Genomic DNA, 17,070 nt, shown 5'->3' on the forward strand with positions numbered 1-17,070 from the left:
GCTCAGAGTTCTCCCTTCCACCCACCAAACATGTCAGTGGCCTGAAGTGCCACCAGCAAAATCTTTGCTTTTTCATGAGTCATGCCATGTTTTTATTATGTGTGTACAATTTTGTAACAATAAAATAAATAATAATAATAACATGGGATTTAACTTTGACCGTGAAGGGGGGGAAAGGCTAGTATAGTGGTACCTCGGGTTACATACGCTTCAGGTTACAGACTCCGCTAACCCAGAAATAGTGCTTCAGGTTAAGAACTTTGCTTCAGGATAAGAACAGAAATCGGGCTCTGGCAGTGTGGCAGCAGCAGGAGGCCCCATTAGCTAAAGTGGTGTTTCAGGTTAAGATCAGTTTCAGGTTAAGAACGGACCTCCAGAACGAATTAAGTACTTAACCCGAGGTACCACTGTACTGTAATGCTCACACTATGCAAAACAGATGGTCCTAATCACAACAGAGATGTGTCAGGTAAATGCTTTCAAATTCGGAGGGACCAACATCTTTGTCCTTTTCATACCTTGCTTTCATTTTGTATAAACAATATGTAAATTCTGCTTCTGGGTAGAGTGTTGAAGGCTGGTCAAGGAATGAGATGTGCAACAGTGACATCTATTGAAACTGGTAGAAAAATAGCAAAGATCTATGCCAGCCTTCAGAGGAAATGAGATAATTGACAGCAGAATGTTACCTATAAACCTAAGATGATTCCAGTCCACACTTGCTATTTTCATGAAGGGGTCAATCAAATGCAGGTTGAGCAATTAAAGCTGATTTGGAGCTGCTGCACAACTAAGTGTCTTCCCCACTCTACCCCAAAGTGGAGTGCGGGATAACACTTCCTTGATGATACATTATCTAACCTACTCACACTCAGTTCAGAAGGAATGCTCAATGAATAGTGAACATCAGCTAACCTCCTTGCAAACGTTGTGCAAAGAAATCAGGATGAATCCTCAAAAACCTGATCATCTGGAAGCAGACCTAGAAAAAGCACAGTCACCATAACCAGCAGCCAGTGATGAATTTCCCCCTCATAAATCTGCCTAACATCTCCTTTTAAAACCATCTGAGCCAGTTACCATAACAATTGTGATAGTGAAATCCATGCATTAACTCTGCAGCCTGTTAAGAAATGCTTCTGACTCTCCTGCCTATCAAAGGACTGTGCCTTAGTGTACAACTTCTGTATATTTACCAGAATATGCAGTACTGACAAAGCCCTGTTCAGGTTACCCACTCTTGAGTTCTGTCAACACCCCAAAAAGGCAAAATAGAGGTCACGGTTAACTAAGAGAGCCAGTGTGGTGTAGTGGTTAAGAGTGGTAGATTCATAATCTGGTGAACCGGGTTCGCGTCTCCACTCCTCCACATGCAGCTGCTGGGTGACCTTGGGCTAGTCACACTTCTTTGAAGTCTCTCAGCCCCACTCACCTCACAGAGTGTTTGTTGTGGGGGAGGAAGGGAAAGGAGAATGTTAGCCGCTTTGAGACTCCTTCGGGTAGTGATAAAGCGGGATATCAAATCCAAACTCTTCTTCTTCTTCTAAGGAATTAGACTAGAAAATAAGATCTGTAGTCAGTAAATAAAGATAGCTGAGGTTTGTGCATACAATGATCATACAATGATCTGATGCTTCACTTCCTTTTTTTGGCCTAGTTTGCCTGGTCTGATAAGGTTAATTCTTACAGTACAGTGGATACCAGCACATACCAAGTGTAAAGCACCCTGGATGGTTAAGTCCAGTCAAAGGCAACTATGGGGTGCGGCACTTATCTCGCTTCAGGCCAAGGGAGCCAAGTGTTTGTCCAACAGCTTTTCCATATCAAGCATGACTAAACCACTTCTGCCTCAACGAAACACTGTGATGGAAGCCAGAGTGGATGAAAACACTATTTACCTTCCTGCCCCAGCAGTACCTATTTATCTACTTGCACTGGTGTACTTTTGACCTGCAAGAAAGGAGGTGCTGGTATTCTGTACAGGTGAGATCTGTCCACAAATACACACACACACAGAGAAAATTTCTGTGAGAGGAATTTTATGGTCTTTCATGTGAAGCCATCTTTTTTACCTTTTTATCATTTTTCTTTCATGTGTGTATTGAAGATGCATTAAAAAAAAAATCAATCTTCTTTAGGTCTCCAAAGGAAGCTTTTCTTCTAGCTATGCTGTTAGGTTATGTACTCAGCAGCTGATTCTCAGAGCCCTTTCGCTGTTGTATCCAAATGAAGGGAGCATGGACTGATGGAACAGTTTTTAGAGATTGGATGCCCATAATGTAGAGCACACAGAGGAGGGCCTTTGAATGCAGAGTCCTTATCACACAGGAAACACATTTTTAGAAATTTATTCCAGCAGTTGATGGGAATTCAATACAGAAAAGCCTTATTCAGATAACATATGTGAGTGAACACCTAAAGATGTCTTCTATTATGTCATACTATTATTTCCTATCTCAAGTGCCTCGAAGCATTCCAGTGTCTTGGGCATGGTCTTTCAAGGTAGGATCATCGCTCAGTAGTAGAGGATCTGCTTTGCATGCAAAGGTTCCGAATTTCAATCCTGGCATGTCTAGGCAGCACCAGTAAAGAATCCTGTCTTAACCCTTGAGAGCCGCTACCAACCCATGTAGACAATAGTGAACTACATGGACCAATGGCAACTTCTTTTGTTTTTTTCCCATTGCCTGCTGTCTGATGTTTTTAGGTGGAGATGCCAGAACTGAACCTGGGACATTTTATATGCACTCTGCTGTTGAGGGATGGTCTCTCACCATGTACACATGGAGGGAGAATGGAACTGAAGCAGCACATCTTGCCTCCACAACTGAGCATCTGCATGTTTCCACGCAGACATCTAACCAAATGTGGACAGTAATCATCGTAAGCCTCTCGCCATCTGTGCTGGAACCACTGGGAGACTGAATACAGCATTGCAACTCCATAGCAGCATCTGCTGCTGACAGACTTGTCATGTGGTCAAGTGGACATGCGTAGTAAGAGCAGCACATGGAAACAGCATAACAATTTTCAGCCATCTGTATGTAGGCATACTGGATCCTCTTCAAGGAGGGTACACGTTGCGCTCGAGCCCCCAGGCATCTCCCACCTCCTGGTGTGGGCAGGGCTATGCCCTGTACCACTCTGGTTGGTCGTTTCATGATAACTTGTTCCCTAAAGCAAATGGCTTGGCTTCAGGGGTGGCCGCGAAACATTATTTAATCCCTGCGTTATGTTTTTTGCTGGACCTCTTTGCCTTCGTGTAACAGATCACCTGCTCACCCCCCCCCCCCTTTATCTAGTGTGTTGGCCTTGCTATGGACGTTGTTGGTTGCCTGTTTTGCAATGAGGGGGTGGTAGGAATTTTTCCATCTGGCAGATTGGCAGAGCCATTTGGTTTTTGCCTACCACATAGCGATTGCCACCACTTTGTAAGGTTTGGCGGTTAGGCATTGGATCAGCAATGCGTGGGGAGGGGAGGTGCGGCCACCACTTGCCCCTCCAAGCTGAAGGGTATCAGTGGTTGGCCTGGATCTTGTCCAAAACCCTGCAGTAGGGGCTAGGGCTATACCAGGACCCCACGGGGGCACCGGGGGTGAGCTCGAGTTGGTTCACATCGGCGAGGCTCCCTCTGGCTGTGTTTCACCCTTTTATCAGATTCCCTGCAATGCGGGTGGGATTTTGATATAGTTTGGATGATTCCAATGCCTAAACCAATACCAGTCACATTCTGTATTCAATAAGGTTTTGGCCTAAATTTTGCCCAGTAACTTAAACTAAAATCCTGTGTCGCTGTGTCTTCATTTTTGGGGGGGTGGTTGGGGGTCTCAAAACGCAAATGGGAGAATTACGTTTAGTTTGCCTCAGAAAGTGAACCTACCCCATTCACTGTTTCCAAAACAACATGAAAACCAAAACACAGTCAGCCTTTGAAATTCTCAGTTCTCTGAATTTTGCAATGCAGTTCTCCAACAAGTTAATGTGTACAAAAATGCATATATTGTAGTAAAGTGTGCGTGAAAATGCATATATTAATGAGAATAAGATGCAAAAATTCCTATTAGGAGAAATTCACAACAAAATGCTGCTGGGTTTTCATGAGGATTTTTTTTTTTTTTAAGTTGTAAACTGATGCAGAAATGCAGAGTGCTAAACTTAAGATTGGTAAAAGTGAGAAATAGAGAGGAAATCAAAATGGACAGATGTGCCATTCCTTACCTATTTATGGGGGTTTGTAATGAGTGGCCTTCATGTACCTCATCTTTCTTCAAGTAGAGGTCTTTTATTCCCTCCACCCATCCATAATAAACCCTGAATGTGTGCAACCTCAGATATTCGAGTACTAAATTTCAGGTCATGGAGCAGCACAGGTTAAATGTAAGTAAAACAGGATAAAGCCTCTGACAATTGTTGCAGACAGGGCACTAGCCCATATTCCATTTTGAGTGTGCCTGCCTAGAATGCCTGTGTCTGCTGCTTTTTATCTTAGCTTGACTCTGAGCAAAGGCTCCCTGGGCTTTAAAGAGAGAAGGATTCTGTAGGGAGAAATGCATAAGAAAATGAGCATGTATTATTAAATAGTTCCAACTTTGATCTGCTCTCCTCTCTGTGGGCAGTGTGTTTCATAATTCTACCTGGTGACATTGTTCATTTGAGATTCAGAATTTTCTCCTAACCACACAAACCTTGTTGTCATCTCCCTGTCATCCTGAAATAATCATGCTTTGCCAGAAGGTGTTTTACTCATTGATGCCACACATAACATCAAAACGAAAAGTTCTATGAAGAAAATGTTTTACCACACATTCATAAAGCTGCGGAGGGAAGGGTTTTGGGGTGTGTGTTTTTTAAGTGACCAGTTCAAATGTGATAAAGGGAGCCAGCGTTTGTCCACAGACAGCTTTCCGGGTCATGTGGCCAGCATGACTAAACCGCTTCTGGTGCAACGAAACACCGTGACAGAAACCAGAGCGCACGGAAATGCTGTTTATCTTCCACCACAGTGGTACCTATTTATCTACTTGCACTGGCGTGCTTTCGGACTGCTAGATGGGTAGAAGCTGGGAAAGAGCAACAGGAGTTCACATCATCGCGCTGAATTGAATAGCCAACCTTCAGATCAGCAAGCCCAAGAGGCTCAGTGGTTTAGACCACAGTGCCACCCATGTCCCTACACATGTATACATACATTCATACATGTATTCATACATGGGGCACACAGTCCACTTCCACCAGAGTCCGTGTGCATGTGCAGGGGAGGGGGCCAGCAAGAAACGGGAAATTAATGACAGGAAGGCACTTACACACATGCTGAGCTGTGCATGCAACAGATATGGAGCCAAAGAGGAACCCTCATGTTAGAAACATAAACAGATCTCTTCTTTATTTGAGAAGTAAACAGGCACAAAGTGCTACTATGAATGTAGCAATTAAAGCTGCAAATTGCAATGTTATACATGGGTAAATCACTGTAGGCTATAATCTGCAAGCCCCCCCCCCCCCCGAATCATTAAATTTTGGTTTTAGTGATAGGAATTAAAGACTATAACTTGAGGATGTAACACGATTAAAATCCTTGTGGCTTTGACATGAAAGACAAAATGCCTTTTACATGGAAAATATCAAATAGTAAGACAACATTTGATTCATAGTGGGTCTTTGTGTGTGTGTTTCTGTTACAGATAGCTCACCACAGAAATAAAATAAAATAAAATAAATAAAATAAAATAAAATAAAAAAGCAGACTTTTTATGAGACAACATTTATCTTCTGTAGGTACATATAGTGGGAAGAGAGAGATAGGAGCTATGCTCAGAGCAGGATAAAAACAGATTACAGCTTTATTAAATCAAGAAGCTATGCTAGGGCAACATATCACAGATGTAATATTAAACTGCATGGACAGACAACATAGAATAGAATTGTAAAATTGCAAGGGACCACAAGGGTCATCTAGTCCAGCCCCTGCAATGCAGGGATCTTTTGCCCAATGTGGGGCTCAAACCCACGGCCCTGAGATTAAGTGTCTTATGCTCTACCGACTGAGTTGTCCCTCCATATTTTATGGACTACAACTTGACCATGACATCCTTCTGGTCCGTCTTGAGGGGCTGGGAGCACTGTTATACAGTGGTTCCGCTCCTTCCTCCTGGGCCGTGTCCAGAAAGTGGGGGGGGGATGAGTGTTTGGACCCCTGGGCCGTCATTTGTGGGGTGCCTCACGGTTCTGTCCTCTCCCCCATGCTTTTTAACATCTACACAAAGCCTCTGGGAGAGATCGTCAGGGGTCTGGGCTGGGTGTTCATCAGTATGTGGCTGATACCCAGCTCTACCTCTCTTTCAAATCGGAACCATTGAGGGCAGTGAAGGTCGTGTGTGAGTGTCTGGAGGCAGTTGGAGGATGGATGGCAGCTAACAGATTAAGGTTGAATCCTGACAAGACAGAAGTACTGTTTTGGGGGAACAGAAGGCGGGCTGGTGTGGAGGACTCCCTGGTCCTGAATGGGGTAACTGTGCCCCTGAAGGACCAGGTGCACAGCCTGGGAGTCATTTTGGACTCACAGCTGTCCATGGAGGTGCAAGTCAATTCTGTGTCCAGGCAGCTGTCTACCAGTTCCATCTGGTACGCAGGCTGAGACCCTACCTGCCCGTGGACTGCCTCACCAGAGTGGTGCATGCTCTAGTTATCTCCTGCTTGAACTACTGCAATGTGCTCTATGTCAGGCTACCTTTGAAGGTGATTCGGAAACTACAATTAATCCAGAATGTGGCAGCTAGACTGATGACTGAGAGTGGCCACCAAGACCATATAACACTGGTCCTGAAAGATCTATATTGGCTCCCAGTACATTTCCAAGCACAATTAAAGTGTTGCTGACCTTTAAAGCCCTAAATGGCCTTTGCCCAGTATACCTGAAGGAGTGTCTCCGCCCCCATCGTTCTGCCCGGATACTGAGGTCCAGCGCTGAGGGCCTTCTTGCGCTTCCCTCACCGTGAGGTTACAGGGAACCAGGCAGAGGGCCTCCTCGGCAGTGGCACCTGCTCTGTGGAATACCCTCCCATCAGATGTCAAGGAAATAAACAACTATCTGACTTTTAGAAGACATCTGAAGGCAGCCCTGTTTAGGGAAGTTTTTAATGTTTGATCTTTTATTGTGTTTTTAAAATCCTGTTGGAAGCCACCCAGAGTGGCTGGGGAAACCCAGCCATATGGGCAGGGTATAAATAAATTATCATCATCATCATCATTATCCCATCATTCCTGACTTATTGGCCATGCCAATGTAAGTGATAGGAGTTGTAGACTAGCAATGAACACACATTGGGAGGGGCAAATGATATGCACTGCCCACAACCTGCGCACATTCATTTGAAGGCTTGTAAAGTTGTGAACAGTTGTACAAGTGTAACATGTAACACATTCAAACAAACAACTGTAGGTTGGGGCAGGGCCTTACACCATGAGCCCCCAGCTGTGTTGAGCATACACAGACAAAAAAGCCTAGAAAGTGCTAACGTAATGACGGAAGCCGCCATGATAAGTACCTCTAAATGTGATGGAAGGGGGAAGTGGTAAATTCTCCATATGGTGGCAGCGCTGTCACAAGTGTAGCAGGTAGTCCTGAAATTTCTCACTCCCTGGAAACGATAGACCAGGCATAGGCAAACTCCGGCCCTCCAGATGTTTGGGACTACAATTCCCATCATCCCTGACCACTGGTCCTTTTAGCTAGGGATGATGGGGATTGTAGTCCCAACCATCTGGAAGGCCAGGTTTTGCCTATGCCTGCAATAGAGTTTACAGATCCAGTTAGAGATGAGACCTGAGACATTAAAATTTCTAGAGCAGGAATGGAGAACTTGTGACTCTTCAGAAGTTGATGGATTCCCATCATTCCTGACCATTAGCCTGGATGGCAGGAGCTGCTAGGAGTTGGAGTCCAACAACATCTGGAGGTCCACAGTTTCCCCATCCCTGTCCTAGAAGTTCTATAGTGTTCCCCTCTCTGTGGTGGAGACTTGTAGGAGAACTCAACTGCTGAGGTTTAGCCACTGTTTCTTCTTTCGGGGCAGTGCTGAGCTGTCACTGACAGTATTCCCAGATACTACATGTTATCCTCATTCAACAATATATGAATGTTTCTGCCCAGATGAAAATGCCTTGTATCTGTCTGTCTACTGTTTTCCCCCTTCTTCCCTTTTCTCCTAAATTTGCCACATTTATTAAGGCTTTTATATATTTTTTTCCTCACACACTGTTTTAATTGAAATTGGAAAATACAGCTCCTTTGAGGATGGGTCGAGCATTGTCTCCAGTTTTACGCAATACTTTTCCCATTTTGTGCAAAGAAGGGTGGTGCATTCCAATTAAACTGCAAGGAAATTTAGGGAGGCAGGACGTAATTACCTTGGAAGTTGTCCAGGATGCAAGCATTAACTCTCATAAGGGGGATTTTAAATCTGTTAATTAGCTAGTATAGGGGAATGTGAATTTAATATAACTTGCTTGAGACATTTTTAATATGGATTTAAAATAGAGCTGACAAGCGGCTGTATATCTAGAAAAGTCTGGCTTAGCATGCTTGCAACAGAGCTAAGGTCTTGCAAGGAAATCTACTGGGCAATATGGCATTTATTTTATTTTATTAATTTGCACAGGAGCAAAGGGTCTTATCATGAACTGTGCTTTGACCTAACAGACTAGGTTTTGCAAAGGCAATTAACCAGCAAGATAGATTCTTACAATTTGATTAAGATGATGAGAAGGATTTACATCAGACCCTGAAATGACAAAAAGAGCACAGAATGTGTAATCTGTAGCAAAATAAAGGAAATAATAAGAGCATTTAAGAACTATGATTGCCCAGGTTTAGAAAGGAAGATCTGTGTGTCGTAGCAAATGTCCATACATGATAAGTGCTCTTGCTTGATCTCCGTGAAATTTTCAACAGAAAAAGTGTGCATTGCATGAGCTGGATGCAGTGGCATAGCGTGGGGGGTGCAGGGGGGCCGGGCGCAACATCTGGGGGGGGCACGCTCGCACTCGCAGCTCTCTGCCCCTACCTGGCTCTCTCTCTCTCTCTCACTGCAGTGCTGGCTGTGCGAATCCGATCCGAGCCGCCGGGTCGCCCACTGTGGAGGGGAGGGTGCCAGGCGGTGCGGAGAGAGAGCGAGGGACTATCTGGGGGAGGGACAGTGCAGGGGGGGCCCGCAAATTACTTGCCTTGCCCCGGGTGCTGACAACCCACGCTACGCCACTGGCTGGATGCTCAACTCCTGGAACCCTTCATGTTGTATTGATTGGGAATTGTGCATGAATTGTCATAATTGGACAAATAATCCATAGTTTAAAGACAAATGTTTTGAAAATGCTATATGCAAATCAACATGATTTATGAATAGGTGCTTATATGTTTTGGGAATCCTTTGCAGCATAGGCGATGACTACAGCTCCTCCATAACATCCATGGCAGTGGCTGTAGCAAATTCCATGTTGGAAGGGGAACTTTTGCAGCAGGGAACCTGCTGAGCTCATGTGGGTTACCTGCACAATTCAGAACCCTGCTCTTCCAGGTTTGTAAACCATGTGGGTATTGAGGTTATTAATATTGCGCATATGGAAGCAAACTGGATACTTTAAAACTGACTCTTCTTCCAATAAAAATTTTCCGGTCCAAACATACGGTTCAAAAGCTCTACTGCAGAACTTTACTTCAAAACAACTTGAAACAAATAAAAGTTGCATTCTGATAGTTGCATAATATCATATGCTGATCCCAGCACAGGTAAAATATTTTATATTATGAAATATAGTGCACCCAGAGCTAGAAATCAAAATCCTGCTTCTCCTCCAAACCACCTCCATTAGCCTGAGGCTGTTTTCCTAGAGAGAGAATTAGTGCATCCTTTATCTCCCGTGGCTTCAGAACAAAGACTAACACACCCAAGATGGAGACCTACAAATTATATCATATGCACAGACTTGTAATAGAATACTTTTCATGTGACTCAGGCAGCAGAGATCCAGCCCTACTAATCATTAACTTCTTAGGCTCTCTGCACCTCTTGTTTAGCTTCAGTGGAAGTTTCCATGCCATGCTACATTGTATACATACAGGCATAGTACAGAATTATTTTCCATTTCAATGTACAATTAAACAATTACACTTAGCAATGGGGCCTACTTGAGAAGGGAAATCTTCCCTTCTCATGTAGGCCCCCATTGCTAAGTGTAATTGTTAAGCCTTCCCCCTTGCAGAAGTTGCCTTCCCTTAATATAGAAGATTAGGAAGCCAGCATGAGGGCTGTGTGGACATCTAATTTAAGGATCATTCTCTATTTGCATGTTTTCCTGTGTGGATGAGCATCCATTCTAATGTAATCTACCATTCAGTGTGTGTGTATGCACATGCACACACATGAATGGCCAATGAGTACATATAACTGTACATTGACTGAAAGAAAAATATTCAAAATATTAGCCAATTCATTGACGTGCCTATTTACTTGTCATGGCAGTGGTACTGAGAGTCAGGGAAGGCAGCAAGGTGCCCTGCACTCACGTCAGGTGCTCTTTTTATTCTGACACAACTAAATACGATAGCTATAGTTATGTTTGACAAAGTGGAAAATGGGAAATGAAAAATCACCTATTAACTTGGTTCATAACAAAATTGCTTCAGAGGGATAATGCTTTCGTGACTAAATTTGGTACCAACTCACTAAGCAGCGACACTTAAGTCTCGGTGTCTTTGTCAAGTGAAACCACAAAAGGCAGGAAATGGGGTGTCAGATTCAAAGATTATTCTCCACGACTGATTTCAGAAAGAGAGAAAATGACTTTCAAGTCTTGCCCTGAAAAAAAAAAACATAATTCGGAAGCCCTTCTTGCTAATTCTAAAAGTATGGTGAATAGGTCAGTGGTGAGGAAAAGATAATGAGCACAGCCTGCATATGATTAATGTGCAGTTTATTGAGAAATATGTCCGGTTCCCAGTGGTGGCCCCTCCTCAGCCAACTGCCACCATGGGGGCTTCGGAAAAACCATGAGGCCCTGAGAAGCAGAGACAACTTCTTCAAGACAATAAGGTGTGGGTATGGGTGTATTACAGTGGTTTTTTTCTTTAAAAAATGCTTAGGGGTACTCTCATTTTGACTCAAGAAAATCACCATTTTATCGTTCAAATTGGGGAAAATAAATACAGTAAATGGACAAAAGTACAAAGATTCACAAAATGTTTAGGGTTATGCGTACCTTTGCACTCTCTCTCTCTCTCTATATATATATAACCATCAGACTTTGAAAAGCTGAATCAAGCCCATCAGTTTTGTTGAATTCATTAAACCAAATAGTTTTAACTAGATTTTGCATAGATGTGCAATTAATTGTTACTGTTTTGAACTTTATTGTGATATCATCTTCCTCAGTGGGTCATCCAAACCCCTGTTCTGAATAATGCTTTTTATAGGGTTGGGGGCACTGGGGATGAGTTTATGGAGCCAAGCGGGTGCTGGCCAGAAAAAGTTTGTGAACTGCTGATTTAGACCAATGTGGAACTTAGTTCTGTGGCTCTGCACAGCTTCTACGTGTAATCTAGTGTTTGCATCCCCACAAAAGCAGCCCCCTTTCCTAGGAACTGTTTACCTTTACACTTCCAAACACGCTGTTAAGAACACATAAGTCTTTTTCCTTCTGAACCGTCTGCCAATCATGTGACAAGAAAGTAGGCAGCATTTCCCATGCCATGGGAAGGACAAGCAGACTCTCTGCAAGGTTGGCTGTGGAAGTCCAAATCCAGCTGTCTCCCTGCTCAACAGCATGCTTAGGATAATAGTCAATCCAACCCTTTATGTAAGTAATAACTATTGACCACTGTTATGCTTTGATTCATAGAAAAAAAATCCCTCTCACTCCGGGGGATTTTCAGCTGTGTGCTTGAGATTTAGTCCTGAAAGTACTTGTGCTGCTTCAGCTGTAGACTTTAATTTCTTTGAGAACCATTTATACATTCAAGTTGACAGTAACACTAATCCTCCATTATCTATTTGATTATCTTCTGCAGAGACTTGCTGTTAACTGCGGGTGACCAAAGCTTCTCAAAATGAAACATTATTGGCTGCTCCTAAGTGTCAAGGAGTCTTAATTTTTTCCCCCTTACTAGATGGGTTTCTCATTCATGCAACCAAGTAATTAAGGGTATTAGAGTCAAAATTACTTGTAACAGGCCTATTCATCCCCGTTTTCACTTGCGCAATCCAATCTTGATTTCTCATCCCCCCACTTTGAACATTTACAAGGCCAGACAAGTGCATTATCTCTGCATCATATTCATTATCAGACTTGACTGGAACAGGTAGCAACATACTGATGTGCATTTAATGAAACTCGCATTTGAATGCATATTTCCATAGCAAGGAAGTGATTTCTTTTCTAATGCTGTCAAGCCAAGTCAGGCGACAATAGTTTCGGGGATGTGCTACAAAGTCCCAAGTGGCATTTTGCTTTCATGTCTCGGAAAAGCATGTTGTTGTTTTTCTTTTTCTTTTTCTTTTTCTTTTTTTGTTTCCTTCTTCACTGATGTCTGCAGTGAGTGAGTCTACTGGTACACTAATTTCCCTCTTCTCCCTCTGCTCCTCTGTGTGTTTGTGTGTGTGTAGCCTCTATCTAACAGTGTGAAGATGATTAAACTGAATCACAGAGAATAACCACAAGTGGCACAGTGGGAAAACTAGCACGTACAAGAGTGTATCACTCATACAATCCCTCTTGTCCTAGTCTTCTATAAACAGCCATGAGGCAAGTTCGTGAAGGCAAATTCACAGGCTCAAAGGCGAGCTTCTAAATTTAGTACAGTGCAGAATTTCTTAACTCTCCCAGGATAATTAGATGTGGATCATAGGCTGTAATGGTAGGTGACTTGGTTGCTTCAACCCTTAAAGGTAAAGGTAAAGGGACCCCTGACCATTAGGTCCAGTCGTGGCCGACTTTGGGGTTGCGGCGCTCATCTCGCTTTACTGGCTGAGGGAGCCGGCGTACAGCTTCCGGGTCATGTGGCCAGCATGACTAAGCCGCTTCTGGCGAACCAGAGCAGTGCACAGAAACGCCGTTTACCTTCCCGCTGGAGCGGTACCTATTTATCTACTTGCACTTTGACATGCTTTCAAACTGCTAGGTTGGCAGGAGCAGGGACCGAGCAACGGGAGCTCACCCTGTCGCGGGGATTCGAACTGCCGACCTTCTGATCGGCAACTCCTAGGCTCTGTGCTTTAACCCACAGCGCCACCCACGTCCCAACCCTTACTTGCTAGTAAATATTATTAAAGTTTTTAAAAAAATAATAATACAGTGGATCCTTTAAATTATATGCCTTTTTATTAAACTATAATTACATCTAAATCACAGAAGGTGAACCCATCTCACACACCCCAGGTGTTGATGCATTTTACGCACACAGAGAGAGAGAGAGTTAGCATGGCAAATACCAGGGATGATCAGAGCTGGAGATGAGCAACATCAGGAGGGCTGCATGTTCCCTCATGCCTGATCTAGCTAAACAGATAAATAAAGTAAAGGTAAGAAAGGGGGATAAAAGGAAGAGAAGGGAAGAGTTATCTTTGAGTATTGCTAAATGTGTTCATAAAGTTTGTAAAAATGAAACCTAGAAGCTTGCTGAGTAAGTTACCAGCATGAATGCACCTTGCAAGAAACAAAAATGCTTTTTTTTTTTTATTACAACTTTATGTGACCTCTGATTATTTGGGGTCCTGATCATTGTGTGGTTTAAAACGTTTGCCCACAATTTTGTTCATGAGGAATACCCAAACAATTTAACCCAGGCAGTGTAAATGATCGTTTCAGATAATACAAATGGCAGGTAGGCTTTACTCATTTTTCCCATCCTCAATTCCCCTTCTAAACAGGCATAGAATTAAAAGTGAGTAAGACAAGGGTTATACTGCAATCTGCACTCGGAAAGTACTGCATACAGGTGTCTTTGAAAATCACAGCCCTCTTTATAGGAATGAAATGAACTTCGTGGCATGGCCTCTCTTTTCAGGAGAGTAACTGATCTACTAATAAATGTCAATCATCTTTCATTTCATCAACCGATACATAGCCAGGCCAGTCTTACTATTTGCAGGCAAAAGGATGAAAATAGAACTAATGAGCTTCATCCACAGAGACCCTTAGCAATGGTGTGTTGAAGATGGCAGCAAGGGAGCCAAAGGCTTTCCATTAAGTTCTGTCCTCTTTGGCCATGGAGCTCTTTGCTTTAGCAATCAGAATTTTAATCTTAATGTTGATGTGAGGCTATGTCACCAGCACTGATGCCATGAGCTATACGTTTCCCCAAATTCAAATAGAATATATTACATCAAAAGGTGTTTTTTTGTTGTTGTTTTTTTATAAAAAGGTAAAGAACCCCTGGACGGTTAAGTCCAGTCAAAGGCGACTATGGGGTTGCGATGCTCATCTCACTTTCAGGCCAAGGGAGCCGGCGTTTGTCCAAAGACAGCTTTTTGGGTCATGTGGCCAGCATGACTAAACCGCTTCTGATGCAATGGAAGACTGTGACAGAAACTAGAGCACACAGAAAGGCTGTTTACATTCCCACCACAGCTTCTTGCCCACCATTCCCACCATTTAGCTACTTCCACTGGCGTGCTTTCAAACTGCTAGGTTGGCAGGAGCTGGGACAGAGCAACAGGAGCTCACCCCGCTGTAAGGATTCGAACCGCCAACCTTCTGATCGGCAAGCCCAAGAGGCTCTGTGGTTTAGACCACAGCGCCACCCGCGATGTAAAAGATATATTACAGATATATTATATCTATAATAGTTGTATAATATTACATCTAGATTACATCTATCTAGGTTTCCTTCTATGCTCTCCCACAGCTACACTGTGAGCAATCAGCAATTAATTGGTCAAACCAAGAAGAGAATCGTGAGGAATATGTTGGAAGGGGAAGTTTTTAAGCAGAGGTTGAATTGGCATCTGTCATGGATGCCATAGTTGTGATTCCTGCATTGCAAGGGAGATGGACTAGATGAGTCTCAGGGTCACTTCCAACTCTACAATCGTACGATTCTGTGTTGTGCAGAGTTACTAGAGATAAATAAGAACCTTTCCTCTCTTTTTTTGGTAACAAAAGCAGTCAAATGCAAAAGCAGTTGCACAGTGTTCTTGCTTTGCTTCTACCAGTCATCGTCTACTGATCAGTTCAGCCCCCCTTGTGTACCATGAAATCACAGCTCTTGGAAAAGGCACAATCCCACAGTCAGCAACAGACGCAGGCAGGTGTGCTGGGAAACGGTGGGTTGATTTATCCCCACAGGTGACAAGTGTGATATAATGAGGTACTGGAAGGGAGCAAAGCTAAGCTCTGAGCTGCAGGCTGACTCATTCCAGGAGGTCTGTTGCCAATACTAGAGTTTTTCCTTGAATATTAAAAACATCCTTTTGGCTCAAAGGGATAAGGCTTAAATTGTAAGTGCAATTTAGGAGAGGGTCTTCTGTCAGACGGTGTAAAGCCCCAGGCTGTCTCAAAACACGAACACATCTGTACTGTCACCCAATTTACTATACATTTTGAAACGTACTTAAGTAACTCTTTTTCACTGTGGTGGTTATAACAGTCATTAAGCACTCGGCACCAGCACTCCTGTGAGTTTGAAGAGTTGCAGGTTATTACCCAAGGGCCCAGAGCACTGCAATATTCAATAAATTGCCTTTTATTACTACATATAATTCTAAAACATTGGGTCCCTTTATGGGTGAGGCAAAAAAGGGCCCTTGTGAGAATTAAAATAAACAAGTCCTCATATTACATTGTAATCAAACCACCTGAATGTAACAAGTCAGTTCCTTTTACATTATAAAGAAGAGGTATCTTCAATCTGTTTTTTGTTCATCATTTGCCACCATAGTCTTTCATATGCCTAACTCCCCATGTATAGCTGAAAGTTTTAGGAAGATCATTTAAAAGATCTGTTTCCATAAGAAGGTGTCTTATGGAACTGAGGTGTCTTTTTGGTCACAGTCAGTGATGTGGTTCACAGAGGGACCCAATGGCCACCATTGCATGGTGACTGAAATGGGGAACTGCAACCTGTAGCTATAATTATTGGTAGAGGCAGAGGAGATCTTAATCAGCACCACAGATAGGGATGTAAGAAGAAGAAGAAGAGTTTGGATTTGATATCCCGCCTTTCACTCCCTTTAAGGAGTCTCAAAGCGGCTAACATTCTCCTTTCCCTTCCTCCCCCACAACAAACACTCTGTGAGGTGAGTGGGGCTGAGAGACTTCAAGGAAGTGTGACTGGCCCAAGGTCACCCAGCAGCTGCATGTGGAGGAGCGGAGACGCGAACCCGGTTCCCCAGATTACAAGACTACCGCTCTCAACCACTACGCCACACTGGCTCTCAGAAGAAGACTGAGATTTCCATTCAGGTCTGTACCACCAGTCCACACGGATTCCATTCTGCTACAGTTTCCATTCTGCTACATTATTTGCAACACTGTCTGCTGATTAATGTAACTTATATATTATTATTATTATTATTATTATTATTATTATTATTATTATTATTATTTCAATTAATATTCCACATATCCTCCTGACGGAGCACAGGGCAGCAAAAGCATCCATAATAAAATAATTACAGTGGTACCTCGGGTTACATACGCTTCACGTTACATACGCTTCAGGTTACAGACTCTGCTAACCCAGAAATAGTACCTCGGGTTAAGAACTTTGCTTCAGGATGAGAGCAGAAATCGTGCTCCGGCGGCGTGGCGGCAGCAGGAGGTCCCATTAGCTAAAGTGATGCTTCAGGTTAAGAACAGTTTCAGGTTAAGAACGGATCTCCGGAAGGAATTAAGTACTTAACCCGAGGTACCACTGTACGTAAAAAACATTATAAAACAGTTAAAAACATTATCTCATCCAATGATCTCAGAGCTGTCAGGGAAGTGTTTTTCAGCCACCAAATGTCTGAGTAAACAGGAATGCTTTCAAATTCCTTCTGAAAAGCAATAATGAATGAGACAGATGCACCACACAAGGGA

Source organism: Podarcis tiliguerta (genome assembly GCF_965153285.1).
Source record: "Podarcis tiliguerta genome assembly, chromosome: 4".
NCBI lineage: Eukaryota > Metazoa > Chordata > Lepidosauria > Squamata > Lacertidae > Podarcis > Podarcis tiliguerta.